General features: G+C 41.5%; 1 protein-coding gene across 1 annotated transcript in view; it reads left to right on the top strand.

Annotated features, from left to right (window-relative positions):
• Positions 1-627: 627 nt before the first annotated feature.
• CAPSL (calcyphosine like) overlaps positions 628-17,179 on the top strand; it is a 31,263-nt gene continuing 14,711 nt past the window's right edge. The window contains exon 1 of the mRNA XM_036847856.1: positions 628-697. The gene's annotated coding sequence lies outside the window, so the exon portion shown is untranslated. The remainder of the gene's footprint in view (positions 698-17,179) is intronic.

The following is a 17,179-nucleotide window of genomic DNA, read 5'->3' as shown; positions in this document are numbered from 1 at the left end:
GAAAGGTAACCTGGGATGAAGTGAGAGAGTGGCATGGACTTATATATACTAACAAATGTAAAATATATAGCTAGTGGGAAGCAGCTGCATAGCACAGGGAGATCAGCTCCGTTGCTTTGTGACCACCTAGAGGGGTGGGATAGAGAGGGTGGGAGGGAGACGCAAGAGGGAGGAGATATGGGGATATATGTATATGTATAGCTGATTCACTTTGTTATAAAGCAGAAACTAACACACTATTGTAAAGCAATTATACTCTAATAAAGATGTTAAAAAAATAAAAAAAAAAGAAGTAAGAGAATTTGCTGAACATTATCTTATACAACCTAGGAGGCAAGTTTTGTGTCCTTCTAGAAACCAAACAACTGTCAGCCAACTTCCTGTTGGCTTCTCTCCTAAGGCCAACAGCTTGGGTTTTCACAGTCACTGGATTTCCTAGGCAACAGAAGTGTAAACTTGAGAAAAGGCAGGGCCGGGATAGGGATTGACAATGAGCTGAGCCAATGAGGCTGTAAGTTTGCAGCAGTGATTCCAAGACATCCAATTGGCAGGAAGAGGGTGGACCAGGAGGTGTGAGGACAGAAGGTAAGAGGGAGGAGGCAAAGGGGGATGGGAGGGGACCGGTCCTCCCAGATGCAAAAGGGAGCGTCCATAGTTTCAGTTCAAAGCAACTGTTGGCAACAGGTTAGCATTCAAGGTAAATCAAAGTTTTTATCTATTATATTGATTTGATCACTTTTGTTTCATTTTAGCTAAAGAAGAAAGAAGACAGTAGATGTTACCTTCTAAAAAGAAAATCAAAAAGTTGGTGAGCATTCTTGGTTGTCTGTCTAGGGAAGAAATAGCTTGGTACTGGGAGAAGACTTTGTCGTCTTTGCATAAAGGTGCTCAGATAAAAATGTACAAAAATAAATTTCTGACAGAACACCCACTGAACGCTGGCAGAAGACGTCAGACCTCCCAAAAGGCAAGAAAATCCCCACGTACTTGGGTAGGGTAAAAGAAAAAAGAAATAACAGAGACAAAAGAATAGGGACGGGACCTGCACCAGTGGGAGGGAGCCGTGAAGGAGGAAAGGTTTCCAGGCACTAGGAAGCCCCTTTGCGGGCAGAGACTGCGGGTGGCAGAGGGGGGAAGCTTCGGAGCCGCGGAGGAGAGCGCAGCCACAGGGGTGCGGAGGGCAAAGCGGAGAGACTCCCGCACAGAGGCTCGGCGCCAACCAGCACTCACCAGCCCGAGAGGCTTGTCTGCTCACCCGCCAGGGCGGGCGGGGGCTGGGAGCTGAGGCTTGGGCTTTGGTGCTAGCCGGGAGGGAGTCCGGGAAAAAGTCTGCAGCTGCCGAAGAGGCAAGAGACTTTTTCTTGCCTCTTTGTTTCGCGGCGCGCAAGGAGAGGGGATTCAGAGCGCTGCCTAAACAAAATCCAGAGACGGGTGCGAGCCGCAGCTATCAGCGCGGATCCCACAGCAACAGGGGCGCAGAGGGAAAAACGGAGAGATTCCCGCACAGAGGCTCAGCGCCGAGCAGCGCTCACCAGCCCGAGAGGCTTGTCTGCTCACCCGCTGGGGCAGGCGGAGCTGGGAGCTGAGGCGCGGGCTTCGGTCGGATCGCAGGGAGAGGACTGGGGTTGGCGACGTGAACACAGCCTGAAGGGGTTGGCGTGCCGCGGCGAGCCGGGAGGGAGCCGGAGAGGAGGTCTGCAGCCGCCGAAGAGGCAAGAGACTTTTTCTTGCCTCTTTGTTTTGCCGCACGCAAGGAGAGGGGATTCAGAGCGCCGCCTAGACGAACTCCAGAGGCGGGCGCGAGCCGCGGCTAACAGCGCAGACCCCAGAGACGGGCGCGAGCCGCGGCCATCAGCGCGGACCCCAGAGACTGGTAGGAAACGCTAAGGCTGCTGCTGCCGCCACCAAGAAGCCTGTGTGCGAGCACAGGTCACTCTCCACACCGCCCCTCCGGGGAACCTGTGCAGCTCGCCGCTGCCGGGCTCCCGTGATCCGGGGACAACTTCCCCGGGAGAACGCACGGCGTGCCTCAGGCTGCTGCAACGTCACGACGCCTCTGACTCCGCAGGCTCGCCCCGCCTCCTCCGTACCGCTCCCTCCCCCGGCCTGAGTGAGCCAGAGCCCCCGAAGCAGCTGCTCCTTTAACCCCGTTCTGTCTGGGCGGGGAACGGATGCCCTCAGGCGACGTACATGCAGAGGCGGGTCCAAATCCAAAGCTGAACGCTGGGAGCTGTACGAACAAAGAAGAGAAAGGGAAATCTCTCCCAGTAGCCTCAGAAGCAGCGGATTAAAGCTCCACAAACAACTTGATGTGCCTGCATCTGTTGAATACCTGAATAGACAACGAATCATCCCAAATTCAAAAGGTGGACTTTAGGAGCAGGATATATTAATTTCCCCTTTTCCTTTTTTTGTGAGTGTATATGTGTATGCTTCTGGGTGAGATTTTGTCTGTATAGCTTTTCTTTCACCATCAGTCCTAGGGTTAGGTCCGTCCATTTTTTTTTTTTTTTTTTTTTTTTTTTTTTTTTACTTAAAAAAATTTTTTTTTCCTAATATATGTTTTCTTAATAATTTTTTCCGTATTTTCTATTTTTAGAAATTAAAAAATTTTTTAATAAGTTTTTTCATATTTTTTATTTTAAAAAATTAAAATTTTTTTTTCTTAATAAATTTTTTTCTTAAAAATTTTTCTCTTATTTTTTACTATAAAAAATTAATAAATCTATTTTTAAAAATTAAAAAAAAATTTTTTCCTGAATACATTTACTCTTAATAATTTTTTTTCTTATTTTTTATTATAATAGCTTATTTTATTTTATTTTATCCTCTTTTTTTCTTTTTATTTTTTTCTCCCTTATATTCTGAGCTGTGTGGATGAAAGGCTCTTGGTGCTCCAGCCAGGCATCAGGGCTGTGCCTCTGAGGTGGGAGAGCCAACTTCAGGACACTGGTCCACAAGAGACCTACCAGCTCCACGTAATACCAAACGGCAAAAATCTCTCAGAGATCTCCATCTCAACATCAAGACCCAGCTTCACTCAACGACCAGCAAGCTACAGGGCTGGACACCCTATGCCAAACAACTAGCAAGACAGGAACACAGCCCCATCCATTAGCAGGGAGGCTGCCTAAAATCATAAGGCCACAGACACCCCAAAACACACCACCAGACGTGGACGTGCCCACCAGAAAGACAAGATTCAACCTCATCCACCAGAACACAGGCAATAGTCCCCTCCACCAGGAAGCCTACACAGCCCACTGAACCAACCTTACCCACTGGGGACAGATACCAAAAACAACGGGAACTACGAACCTGCAGCCTGTGAAAAGGAGACCCCAAACACAGTAAGATAAGCAAAATGAGACGACAGAAAAACACACAGCAGATGAAGGAGCAGGGTCAAAACACACCAGACCTAACAAATGAAGAGGAAATAGGTAGTCTACCTGAAAAAGAATTCAGAATAATGATAGTAAGGATGATCCAAAATCTTGGAAATAGAATAGACAAAATGCAAGAAACATTTAACAAGGACGTAGAAGAACTAAAGAGGAACCAAGCAACGATGAAAAACACAATAAATGAAATTAAAAATACTCTAGATGGGATCAATAGCAGAATAACTGAGGCAGAAGAAAGGATAAGTGACCTGGAAGATAAAATGGTGGAAATAACTACTGCAGAGCAGGATAAAGAAAAAAGAATGAAAAGAACTGAGGACAGTCTCAGAGACCTCTGGGACAACATTAAACGCACCAACATTCGAATTATAGGGGTCCCAGAAGAAGAAGAGAAAAAGAAAGGGACTGAGAAAATATTTGAAGAGATTATAGTTGAAAACTTCCCTAATATGGGAAAGGAAATAGTTAATCAAGTCCAGGAAGCACAGAGAGTCCCATACAGGATAAACCCAAGGAGAAACACGCCAAGACACATATTAATCAAACTGTCAAAAATTAAATATAAAGAAAACATATTAAAAGCAGCAAGGGAAAAACAACAAATAACACACAAGGGAATCCCCATAAGGTTAACATCTGATCTTTCAGCAGAAACTCTGCAAGCCAGAAGGGAGTGGCAGGATATACTTAAAGTGATGAAGGAGAAAAACCTACAACCAAGATTACTCTACCCAGCAAGGATCTCATTCAGATGTGATGGAGAAATTAAAACCTTTACAGACAAGCAAAAGCTGAGAGAGTTCAGCACCACCAAACCAGCTTTACAACAAATGCTAAAGGAACTTCTCTAGGCAAGAAACACAAGAGAAGGAAAACACCTACAATAACAAACCCAAAACATTTAAGAAAATGGGAATAGGAACATACATATCGATAATTACCTTGAATGTAAATGGATTAAATGCTCCCACCAAAAGACACAGGCTGGCTGAATGGATACAAAAACAAGACCCATATATATGCTGTCTACAAGAGACCCACTTCAGACCTAGAGACACATACAGACTGAAAGTGAGGGGATGGAAAAAGATATTCCATGCAAATGGAAATCAAAAGAAAGCTGGAGTAGCAATTCTCATATCAGACAAAATAGACTTTAAAATAAAGAATATTATAAGAGACAAAGAAGGACACTATATAATGATCAAGGGATCGATCCAAGAGGAAGGTATAACAATTGTAAATATTTATGCACCCAACATAGGAGCACCTCAATACATAAGGCAAATACTAACAGCCATAAAAGGGGAAATTGACAGCAACACAATCATAGTAGGGGACTTTAACACCCCACTTTCACCAATGGACAGATCATCCAAAATGAAAATAAATAAGGAAACACAAGCTTTAAATGATACATTAAACAAGATGGACTTAATTGATATTTATAGGACATTCCACCCAAAAACAACAGAATACACATTTTTCTCAAGTGCGCATGGAACATTCTCCAGGATAGATCATATCTTGGGTCACAAATCAAGCCTTGGTAAATTTAAGAAAATTGAAATCGTATCAAGTATCTTTTCCGACCACAACGCTATGAGACTAGATATCAATTACAGGAAAAGATCTGTAAAAAATACAAACACATGGAGGCTACACAATACACTACTTAATAACGAAGTGATCACTGAAGAAATCAAAGGGGAAATCAAAAAATACCTAGAAACAAATGACAATGGAGATACGACGACCCAAAACCTATGGGACGCAGCAAAAGCAGTGCTAAGAGGGAAGTTTATAGCAATACAAGCCTACCTCAAGAAACAGGAAACATCTCGAATAAACAACCTAACCTTACACCTAAAGCAATTAGAGAAAGAAGAACAAAAAAAACCCCAAAGCTAGCAGAAGGAAAGAAATCATAAAGATCAGGTCAGAAATAAATGAAAAAGAAATGAAGGAAACAATAGCAAAAATCAATAAAACTAAAAGCTGGTTCTTTGAGAAGATAAACAAAATTGATAAACCATTAGCCAGACTCATCAAGAGAAAAAGGGAGAAGACTCAAATCAATAGAATTAGAAATGAAAAAGGAGAAGTAACCACTGACACTGCAGAAATACAAAAGATCATGAGAGATTACTACAAGCAACTCTACGCCAATAAAATGGACAACCTGGAAGAAATGGACAGATTCTTAGAAATGCACAAACTGCCGAGACTGAACCAGGAAGAAATAGAAAATATGAACAGACCAATCACAAGCACTGAAATTGAAACTGTGATTAAAACCTTCCAACAAACAAAAGCCCAGGACCAGATGGCTTCACAGGTGAATTCTATCAAACATTTAGAGAAGAGCTAACACCTATCCTTCTCAAACTCTTCCAAAATATTGCAGAGGGAGGAACACTCCCAAACTCATTCTACGAGGCCACCATCACCCTGATACCAAAACCAGACAAAGATGTCACAAAGAAAGAAAACTACAGGCCAATATCACTGATGAACATAGATGCAAAAATCCTCAACAAAATACTCGCAAACAGAATCCAACAGCACATTAAAAGGATCATACACCATGATCAAGTGGGGTTTATCCCAGGAATGCAAGGATTCTTCAATATACGTAAATCAATCAATGTGATTCACCATATTAACAAATTGAAGGAGAAAAACCATATGATCATCTCAATAGATGCAGAGAAAGCTTTCGACAAAATTCAACACCCATTTATGATAAAAGCCCTGCAGAAAGTAGGCATAGAGGGAACTTTCCTCAACATAATAAAGGCCATATATGACAAACCCACAGCCAACATTGTCCTCAATGGTGAAAAACTGAAACCATTTCCACTAAGATCAGGAACAAGACAAGGTTGCCCACTCTCACCACTATTATTCAACATAGTTTTGGAAGTGTTAGCCACAGCAATCAGAGAAGAAAAAGAAATAAAAGGAATCCAAATCGGAAAAGAAGAAGTAAAGCTGTCACTGTTTGCAGATGACATGATACTATACATAGAGAATCCTAAAGATGCTACCAGAAAACTCCTAGAGCTAATCAGTGAATTTGGTAAAGTAGCAGGATACAAAATTAATGCACAGAAATCTCTTGCATTTCTATACACTAATGATGAAAAATCTGAAAGTGAAATTAAGAAAACACTCCCGTTTACCATTGCAACAAAAAGAATAAAATATCTAGGAATAAACCTACCTAAGGAGACAAAAGACATGTATGCAGAAAATTATAAGACACTGATGAAAGAAATTAAAGATGATACAAATAGATGGAAAGATATACCATGTTCCTGGATTGGAAGAATCAACATTGTGAAAATGACTCTACTACCCAAAGCAATCTACAGATTCAATGCAATCCCTATCAAACTACCACTGGCATTTTTCACAGAACTAGAACAAAAAATTTCACAATTTGTATGGAAACACAAAAGACCCCGAATAGCCAAAGCAATCTTGAGAACGAAAAATGGAGCTGGGGGAATCAGGCTCCCTGATTTCAGACTATATTACAAAGCTACAGTAATCAAGACAGTTTGGTACTGGCACAAAAACAGAAATATAGATCAATGGAACAGGATAGAAAGCCCAGAGATAAACCCACGCACATATGGTCACCTTATCTTTGATAAAGGAGGCAAGCATATACAGTGGAGAAAAGACAGCCTCTTCAATAAGTGGTGCTGGGAAAATTGGACAGATACATGTAAAAGTATGAAATTAGAACACTCCCTGACACCATGCACAAAAATAAACTCAAAATGGATTAAAGACCTAAGTGTAAGACCAGACACTATCAAACTCTTAGAGGAAAACATAGGCAGAACACTCTATGACATACATCACAGCAAGATTCTTTTTGACCCAGCTCCCAGAGAAATGGAAATAAGAACACAAATAAACAAATGGGACCTAATGAAACTTAAAAGCTTTTGCACAGCAAAGGAAACCATAAACAAGACGAAAAGACAACCATCAGAATGGGAGAAAATATTTGCAAATGAAGCAACTGACAAAGGATTAATCTCCAAGATTTACAAGCAGCTCATGCAGCTCAATAACAAAAAAATGAACAACCCAATCCAAAAATGGGCAGAAGACCTAAATAGACATTTCTCCAAAGAAGATATACAGATGGCCTACAGACACATGAAAGAATGCTCAACATCATTAATCATTAGAGAAATGCAAATCAAAACTACAATGAGATATCATCTCACACCGGTCAGAATGGCCATCATCAAAAAATCTACAAACAATAAATGCTGGAGAGGGTGTGGAGGAAAGGGAACTCTCTTGCACTGTTGGTGGGAATGTAAATTGATACAGCCACTATGGAGAACAGTATGGAGGTTCCTTAAAAAACTACAAATAGAACTACCATACGATCCAGCAATCCCACTACTGGGCATATACCCTGAGAAAACCATAGTTCAAAAAGAGTCATGTACCAAAATGTTCATTGCAGCTCTATTTACAATAGCCAGGACATGGAAGCAACCTAAATGTCCATCGACAGATGAATGGATAAAGAAGATGTGGCACATATATACAATGGAATATTACTCAGCCATAAAAAGAAATGAAATGGAGGTATTTGTAATGAGGTGGATGGAGTTAGAGTCTGTCATACAGAGTGAAGTAAGTCAGAAAGAGAAAAACAAATACAGTATGCTAACACATATATACGGAATCTAGGGGAAAAAAAAAGCCATGAAGAACCTAGTGGCAAGACGGGAATAAAGACACAGACCTACTAGAGAATGGACTTGAGGATATGGGGAGGGGGTGGGGTGAGATGTGACAGGGTGAGAGAGTGTCATGGACATATATACACTACCAAATGTAAAATAGATAGCTAGTGGGAAGCAGCCGCATAGCACAGGGAGATCAGCTCGGTGCTTTGTGACCACCTAGAGGGGTGGGATGGGGAGGGTGGGAGGGAGGGAGATGCAAGAGGGAAGAGATATGGGAACATATTGTATATGTATAACTGATTAACTTTGTTATAAAGCAGAAGCTAACACACTATTGTAAGGCAATTATACTTCAATAAAGATGTTTAAAAAAAAAAAAAAAAAAAAAAAAAAAAAAAAAAAAAATAAATAAATTTCTTTCAGTAAAGGGGAAGGAAATAACCATCACTGAGCAGTCACTAGGTACTGGGTACTTAAATGTGAAGTGTCTGGGTGAATTACTGTAAGTAGCCTGTAAGACCATTGATAAAAGCGAGCTTCAAGAAGGTTAAATATCTCCAAGTCAAAAAACAATGAAAAAATTGAGCTTTGGTTCAGACTTTGGTTTATCTAACATTCTAAGTTGTGCTATTTCTGGGGAACCCTGCCTGCTGAACTGACCACTTAGAATTAGATAAGAATCAGAATTCTTATTAAACTGACACAGCATGTTTAAAATTATATTAGAGAGTTGATTGGATTGATCATGAAGTTGAGAAGGACCTTAGTAAATGACAATACCATTTATCAAGGTGTCCACCTCACTTGCCTCCAGTCTGGGGCATAGTTAAACCATACTAAGTAGATGGAATTCTTCCTTGTTTTTTAAAGCTCTTATTTTTTCCTCAAAATCTTACAACTACAGAAATCTTTTAAATTTGTAACTGTGCATTTTAAATAGTGAGGTTTAAATTGTGAAAGTTCATTTGTATTTATATTCAAATAGTAATTATCTAATAACAATAGCAATTATTAATTCCAGTAAGTAGCAGTCTGCTAGTATTCTGTTAAGTGCTGAAGGAGACACAAAGCATACAGCCCTTGTCTTTAAGGACCTTTTAGTCTAGTAGGAGAGGCAGTCCTGAAAGCAAAGAGTTATGTCATGGTGCAATGAGGATGTATGTGAGCTCTGCACAGATTATGCAAAGGAAAATGCAAGCTGTTTTACTCTGGAGAGAGAGGTTATATGAGGCTTCACCATAGTGATTCTACAGGGAAGAGTAGGACTTCCTTAAACCAGCAAGGGAGGGAGGGTGTTCCCGAAAATGAGACTCCCTGTACAAAGGCACAGAGATACAGAACAACATGGTGCGTTTGGGGAATGTGAGTGCGTCTAGATGCAGAATAGATTTTGAAGGGGTGGAAATTAGTAGAAACAAGACTGGAGAGATAGGCAGGGCCAATGTATACATCAAATGCTAAGACGTTTGCTCTTTACCTGTATACAACCAAGAGCCACCAAGGGGTCTTAGACTAGAGTATGAAGTTTGGATTTCCATCTTATAAAGATCACTCTGCTAGTCACCTGGAGGATAGATAGGAAGGGCAAGATTGGAGGCAGGGAACCAGCTAAGGGGTAATTTCAGTAATGGAAATGGGAGAGGACCAGGTCCTGGATTAAGGTGGTATCCATGGCAAAGGAGGCAGGGGAAGGAACAGATTCAGGAGGCGTCAAGATGGTAAAAATGTACAGGAATTGGCTGGTAATTCAAGGTAAAAGGTGAAAAGGAGTCTAGGATAATGTTCAGTTAATGACTTGGGAAAATGGTGCTGCCATTTCCTGAGGCAAGGAATAAGGAGGAAAAAGTAATGAATTTGGTTCTGGAACATTAAACTTGAAGTGTTTGTAGGTCATTAAAGTGTACATTTTGTATGGAAATTTGAAATATGGCTCTAAAGCTCAGGAGAGTGGATGAGTTGGAATAAACATTTGGGATGAGTTGTGATAAACGGTGGATAAGACAGAGATTGCTACTATTTATGAGAGTGAGAAGAGGATAAATAACTGAATCCTAGGAAGCAGTAACATTTAAAAGGCAGGCAGAAGACAAAGGAGAGACCAAATAGGTCAGATCTGAGAGGGAGGGAGATGATAGGAAGTTAGATTCATAGACATTGAGAGAAAAGAGTTTCAAGAAAGAGGAATGAATTATCGTAAGAGTCAACTGCTGGGCAAAGTGAAATAGGCGTTAAGAGTGACTGTTGAAGTTGGCAATCAGGCTGGCAATGATGTCCTGAGAGTATCTTCTTTGGAGTGACAGAGTGGAGACCAGACTGCAGTGGACTGAAGTATGAATGGGACATGAGAAAGTAAAAAACTGAGCCTCTTTCAAGTAGTTTGGCTTTGAAGGGTGATCGCTAGAAGGAGTCTAGGGTTGAGGGACCACTGCAGATTCATGAACTAAAGGGAGGAGCTGGTTATAGATACAGAGGCGGGAGGAGAAATATAGGGATGGGGGAGTGAGAGGTACAAACTATTAGGTGTAAGATAGGATACAAGGATGTATTGTACAACGCAGGGCATATAGTCAGTATTTTATAACTGTAAATGGAGTGTAATCTTTACAGTTGTGTAAAAATAAAATATTAAAGATTTTAAAACATAATAATTATAAAATAAAATCCACTGCAAGTACAGAAATAAATAAAGGGGGGAGTTGGTGGAGAGGAGGAAAGGGCATACCTGATGGCTGAGGGTCCAGGAGAGGGTGAGATCTATGCTGTAGGTGGGGCGATTATCCTTCAATGGGTGGAAATTCAGCACTCCCTCAGGAGGAGGGAGGACAAAGTCGAGAGAGTCTCAGAGACAAATACCGTTATAGACTTGGAGGAGAGTTGTATGAGTGATTCATATCTGGTGGCTCCATTTTTACTAAGAATTTCAAGATAAGGTGTGGAGGAGAGCAGCAAAGGTTTGAATTAGCCTCTGGAAAGATTGGAAGAATCATCTAACCAATGTCATGTAAGAGTAGAGCTGCATGTTTCGGAAGACACTTGTTCACCCTGGCATGTGGGTTTGTTCAGATGCACTTTACAGCCTGCCTTTAAGGAGAGGACATGTAGACACATTGAGCCAAGTTAGGCATTCCTAAGGCAGTGTGGGAGATTGACACGGGAGGGCTGAGAAAGAAGGCACTGGTTAGAAATTGTCAGAATGCTGTTTTAAGGTGTCTACAATGGAGAGGGAAGGAAATGGGTCCAGAAAGGAAAACAAGGTAGGAAATGGCTGTGGAGAAAATGCAGGGTCAGGAGTCTAGAGGTCTTGTAAGGTCACAAGCATCTATGGCTGGAAGAATGAAACTGAAAGGTGGAAAGAAAGTAGATGTTGAATTTTTAACTTCAAGAAGAGACTAGCATTGGCTGGTGACAGAATGTAGGAGAGGATCTTGGAGAGCCATATGAAAAGAGTGAGCAGATGAAGTTGGTAGAAATCAAGGACCTCCAGGAACCTCATGGCTGCATGTTGGGTGGGCTGTCTAGATAAGCTCTGAGGTTTCCCAGATTGATGGGGCTACTTGGGTTAGAGAGGGAGTCTGTGAGGCAGGACTCAGAGTTTCAGTGATTTAGGAAGTGACAGAGCCAAAGATGGACAAAGGGAGGATGTCAAGCTGGGCTGTGCTTCAAAGATGGATGTGAGGATGGTCATGATGTAGAGGTGGAGGGATGCATCCTTAGTACTTAGCATTTGGGGTGAGAAATATCTTCCTATGAGAAGACTTCTGGATTAGAGGTCCTTATACACATTCAGGTACCAGTCAGCCTCTTGGCAGGAAATGGACGGCCCAGTCAAAAAAGTTTAATGAAGGACAATTTACAAAGATGTGGATGGGGCTCAGGGACTTAGATAAGGGCTGAGGAAATGCCCCAGGGCTGCCACAGTGAGGAGGGCGAATCCTCCTTGGACCTGGAGAGGCAGGAAGAGGAGCAGTTATCTGATCTCAACAAGAGCTGCCTTTTGTGGAAGACTGCAGTCACTGACAACTGTGGCTTGGCAGATAGGAAAACACCCTTTCTCCTCTTGCCCTCTGATCTCCTGCTGGTGCCTCCCATGGGTGGAATCCAGCTGGAAGCCTGAGAGCAAAGAAATCTGGTTAATGCAGTTCATAGAGGTCAACCTCCTGTAGCACAGATGTGGCTGGAGAACGGGTCAGGGGAGGGGCTGGGCAAACAGAATATTGAGCTCAGCAGTGAAGATAATTCAGAGACCGAGGAGAATTAGGAGATTTATAGAGGCATAAGGGATTGAGGAAAGACTGTGTGTCTCTGCATGGCAGGAGCTCTTGGTCTTGAGGGCCACGCCTCGCCTGGTAACTTGTGGTGGTGATGGGTGCACAGGTGCAAGGAGGGGGGTGTTTAGTTCCTGGTTTCGACTGTTGCTTTCATCTCTTTAACTGATAAATTCAATAGAATTTACCCTACTGAATTTTCCTTGTAAAATTTTGTTCTTTATTCTGGTCTCAGACAATATTGTATATTAAAAATATCAAGGCTCATAGCAGCAGTTTTCTATATCTTAGAAACAAACAAGCTGGCATTTGGGAGAAGATAGTGTTACAGGATGATTACTGTGTTAGAGAAAGGACCATAGCTGCCTTCTCCTGACACCCTAATGTCCATGAACATTTTCACCGTTCATGACATTCTTTGGAGCAGATTTTCTTACACATCTCTAGCCATAATTCCATTGCCATCCGGGATCTTGTTTTCCCTCCAGTGTCCCTACATCTTTTCAAAACCTGAAGTCAAATAGAATCAAGGTTTTCCAAATACTTCAATGTAGAACATCATTTGAGTGAGCAGGGCTGTCCTTGGTTGAGAGGTGGATTAAAGATGCTCTTACTTTCTTTGGAAACTCTGCTTTTTGTGAATCACCTCTACCATTGACCTTGACCTCAAAAAGAGCTCTTCACACAGAAGAAGGCCATAGGCAAACGCTCTCCAGTAACTTACAATGTCAGTTGTTCTTACTAAGTATGCTTTGGCTGCAATATTGCTAATAAGCTTGTCTCAATTTTTATATATGAATGATTTGTGGTGACTACATGGTTCCTTGTCTAAAAAAATGAATATTTTTTGAAATGTTGTGGGTGATTTACAAAAGCCCCTTGGAGAAGTGGCAGGCGCAGAAGATGCCACTCAGAACTTTGGTTCTGCTCCTTACGTCTGAACTGGGACAACCCCTCAATCTCTTTGTACCTCTGTTTCCTTATTTTGTGAAATAGGAATAGTTCCCTCTAATGCATGTAAAAGCACTTTGTAAACTATCAGAATTATTATCAAAAGTTACCTTGCACCAGACACATTTTCTGTTCTAAACAAACTGAGAGTGAATAATTTGTAAAACACAAGCTACAGCTTTAGCAGAGAGCCTGACAGAGCCCGTGCCCAATAAATGTCCCCTCTTGCAGTTGATGTTACCTTTGTGTGGTCCCAGGGGGCTGCATGCTGGTTCTGTACAGGACCAGATACTAAATAGTTCAGGCTTCGTGGACCAGCAGGTCTCTGTTGCAACTATTCAGCTTGGCAGTTGCGGGGTGAAAACAGCCACAGGTAACACGTAAGCAAACATGTGTGGCTGTTTTCTACTAAAACTTTATTTCCAAAACTAGGCGAAGGGGCAAATTCAGCGTCGGGGCTGTGGTTTGATGTCCCCAGGTCTGGTTCATTTTAGGTTATATTTGCCTAAACTCAGGGTGTCTTTGATAACTGGCTGTGTTAAGGTGATCTTATTCGTTTTGGAAGAACAGAGGTTGAGGAGTGAGAAATCACCAAGGTGCTAATGTCTGCTCCTAGGACTTGGTTTAGTCTTCTCCCCCAGGGTGGTCTGGTGGCTCCAAATGCCTCCAAAAGCCTCAGGCTCCAGATGGTGTTGTGGAATAAACTGATCTAGAAGTGCTTACACAGTTACTTTCTGGAAGGACTCTATTTTTTTTCTGCCAGGCTGTTCCTCTTCTTTGTAAACAAAACCTGGAGGATGGCAAAGTCTCCAGCCTAAAATTAGGTTTCCCAGCTGTCTTAGATCATTTGGGCTGCTGTAACAAAATACTGCAGACCGGGTAGCTTATGGACCCACAGATAGTTATTTCTCACAGTCTTGGAGGCTGGAAAGTCCAAGATCAGGCCCCCAGCATGGTCAGGTCAGGGCCCTCTTCCTGGTACAATGATGGCTACTTGCTGTGTCCTCGCGTGGTGGAAAGGGTGAGGGGTCTCTCTGGTGCTTCTTTTGTAAGGCACTAATCCCATGTATGAGGGTTCTGCCCTCGTAACCTAAGCACCTCCGAAAGGCCCTGACTCCTAAAACTACCATCTTTGGGACTTAGGATTTCATCGTACAAATTTTGGGGGACACAAATATTGAGACCATAGAACCAGCCTCCTTTGCAGAGTGGCCAGTGAGATTTAAGTGAAAGGAGTTGGGTGGAGTCTTCTGGGAACCATTTTACAAAAGGCTGACTTAGCTGGGAAGTGCATTCTTCTTGCGCTCACACCTTTCTCTTTTCTGCTGCCTGGAGTGTAGATGTAATGGCTAGAGCTGCTGTAGTTATTTTTTAACTTTAGGCAACTTTGAGGGGAAAAAAAATATGGTAAGGTAAAAAAAAATAGTAGTTTCTTGAGATGTTGATGACTACCTGAACTGTCTCCAGGCTTCTTTTATGTGAGAGGAAAGTATACCTCTACCATTTTTAGAGAAAATTATCCTGTTTCTGTTGTGAGTAGCTGGACACAATCCCTACACTGATGTTGGCATTCTGACATTGAATTTTTATCCATTAACTCTTCTTGGTTTTCTGGAACTATCAATTAAGACCATGCAGGTTGCAAATAATTAGCTGGGTTTCTAAGTGGCTATAAAATAACCATTAAATAGACAAATGATTCCAAAAGGAACATTTTAAGTGACTGTAAAATAATTATTAAGTAGGTGATTTTGATGACTAATGTTGCAAAATGGCAAATGGTAGTCAGAGCTGAGGCTTTACTCCCATCTAAAAGTGGATGAAGGTGTACACTTGGGGTTTGTCTTTGTAGTGGGCTCGAAATCACTGAGGTCAAGACCTCATGGCACCTGAAAAATGGGATATTTGGAAGTTACATGGTTGGTTCTAAAAGTGTAATCATAGAAACTAGGGACTTTGGAAGAAAAGTTTATTTATTTGTTTGTTTGTTTATTTATTTATTTGCATTTTGTACACAAATCCAGCCAAAGCTTTGCTTACCTTTGTGTAGTTTAGATATATTCTTACTCTGCTTCTTTAAGATCTGGCAGGCTGCCTGACTCAGAATAGATTGCAAGTAATTTCCTGGTAAAAACCCCAGAGACTCAAGGCAGAGCAGAGGGAAAGAGCGAGATGGAGAAAGAGACAGCAAGGAGAGTGCTGTTAAGACAGCTTCTACCTCCAGGTATTCCCAGGGGATGCTCATTATGCAAAGACCCCTTAACCCTGGCGCCTCTGTGTTTATCTAACCTGGGCTTGTATCACATTGTGTTAGTTACATGGGTCCTTGAATATCATGCTAAGCAGTTTTTCCCACTCTCTTTCATAGCCCAAAATGCAGCAGAGGTTGCTAAATGTTGATGAAATTCTCCTGAGAGAAGAATTTTCCTTTACCTTTTCTCCCAGTTCTCAGGGGAAGCTGAGGCTCTCCTCACACTGGATTGCTAGTTATTTTACCCAGGTAAAGGTAGAGATCTAGGGTCAACCCAAACACTGCAGGAATAAGCTTTTGCCAGTTATACCAGTTAGGAGTACTTTCGGCTGCAAGTAACAGAGGACCTGACCAACAATGTATTAAGCAAATAAGGGCTTATGTTTCTCACATGACAGGAGTGTGGAGTCAGGTAGTTGGTTATATCCGTTCAGTAGTTCAGTGATGTTAGGGCTGTAAGTTGATACCTCTGTGATTCCCTTGGCCCTTTCCTCACAATTGCAGAAAGCCTGTCACAGCTCCTGGCGTCACATTCCTGTTTAAGGCAGGAAGAGGCAAAAAAGATGGGAGAGCTCTCCCAGAGCCCTCAGCACTTTCAGTTAAGTCTCTTTGGCCAGAGAGACATGGCCACCCAACTGAAAGTGGAATATAGCAGAGAAAAAAGATTGGAATCAGCCAGTTGGCAATTCTGGAAAATCAACTGTAATTCAAATTCAACAAAGCTAAAACTACCCTGAGGAATGTGAACTCCTGGAAGGGACCTTGGTTGTCTCACTCATTGCTGTTGTGTGTTGTGTGGCACACAATAGATGTTCAATAAATATTAAATATATGTTGAATTCAAGACCAGAACTAGGGTGAGGCAAGGTAGGTCCCTGGGGCAAAATATTTAAGGAGACACTCACTCTCAGCCTTGAGCAAGTACAAGGTTGATGTCTATACAATCCTGAGATTTGAGGGTCACCTGAAACATTGTGCCCCAGCCATGTACCTTACCTAGCCCTAATCTCAATCCTGGTTGGATGATTATAAAATGAAATTTCAAGAAGATGTGTGAATTAAACACTTTATAACAATAATATTTATGAAATATTATTCTTAAATTGTATATCATAAACATTAAATAAGGAATTAATTCACATTCCAAAGGTTGGAAGAAAGAATAAAAGACTATGATTTATCAAACATGGGCTCTAGGGAAACCTGCATATAGACGACAGCCGAAACATGAGTTTTAAACATCTTGAGAAAATGTATTTCTGTGCAGAGAAAATTTGGTAAGATGCCAGACTTCAATGACATCTTATCTCCACAGTGTACTTACGTCATTAAAGGAGAGATTAAATACTGTCATATTTTAAATCTTATGCAGAGGTTGGCAATCCAAACAAAAAGCAGATGTTTCATATATTCATACATTGCAGAAATAATTTTAAAAATAATCTGTGGGGAAAAAAACCACCTCACACATCACTTTCTTAAAACAAGCAAACAATCAAACACTACAGCTCTAAAAGGAAAGGACTAAGTGAAATTGTTCATCTCTACCAGAAGGAATTTACACTGAGCCTTACAAGC

This window comes from Balaenoptera musculus, chromosome 3, assembly GCF_009873245.2.
Source record: "Balaenoptera musculus isolate JJ_BM4_2016_0621 chromosome 3, mBalMus1.pri.v3, whole genome shotgun sequence".
In the NCBI taxonomy this organism is placed as follows: domain Eukaryota; kingdom Metazoa; phylum Chordata; class Mammalia; order Artiodactyla; family Balaenopteridae; genus Balaenoptera; species Balaenoptera musculus.
Note: the sequence above shows the minus strand (reverse complement) of the source record. Positions and strands in the feature narration are given on the sequence as shown.